We start from the raw sequence: 828 nt of genomic DNA on the forward strand, positions 1-828 counted from the left end.
CCGCCGCGCCGCCGCCCCTCCCCTGCCCGGCCCGGGCCGTCCGGCGTCACCACCCCGTTAATCCTTTACTGCTATTTCCATTTTTTTCCCGAGGAAAAAACGTAGGGGTTTTTCCCTAGCCTTGGTTTTTATTGGCGGTGTTCTGGGCGGCTCAGGGGCTGCCGTCTCGGTGCGAGATATTTGGGGTGCAGCCCGTGGCGCCTCTGCGGCCCCGAGGGCAGCAGGTCCTTTGTCGCCAGTGTCTGGGTCCCCAGATCCCTTTTCAGAGGGTTGAACCCCCTCGGCCCTTCCTGCCTCCGCAGGGCATCAGCTCCAGGAGCTCTGCGGTCACTCACCCGTGTTGCCTCATCTAGCGGACATTTAAATTTAATTGTCCGACACACTGTTTGCATGGGTTTTAATTACTCATCCTTCTTGGGGCCTTATAATGATATCTGGCAAGAAAAGAGGAAACCAGAGCCAAGAAGGAAGAAATCTTGCAATGTTTTAACCCCACAAGAAAAAGTCACCCCCAAAAAAAGATTTTTTCGAAATGCCCAGCTGATCACCATTATTCCAGAAGGGAAATACAAATTTCATAGGAGTCAATTTACTTGCAGTCTTCTACTGACCTTTCCAAGCCACTGCTGCCCTTACAAAGGATGAGGAGAGCCTGAAGCAAAAGAAAACCTTTGTCTCACCCGTGGACAATCTGAAGAGCCGAACCATGACAGGATCTTACATTCTCAGACATGATTTTTCTAATTTGCATTTGCTTGGCCCTAACACCATCCCCATCTGGGTCTACAGAAAGATTTTACCAAATGAATAGAAAAAGCATGTACTAAA

This window comes from Pyrgilauda ruficollis, unplaced genomic scaffold (genome assembly GCF_017590135.1).
Source record: "Pyrgilauda ruficollis isolate IOZ18807 unplaced genomic scaffold, ASM1759013v1 scaffold60, whole genome shotgun sequence".
Classification (NCBI taxonomy): Eukaryota; Metazoa; Chordata; class Aves; order Passeriformes; family Passeridae; genus Pyrgilauda; species Pyrgilauda ruficollis.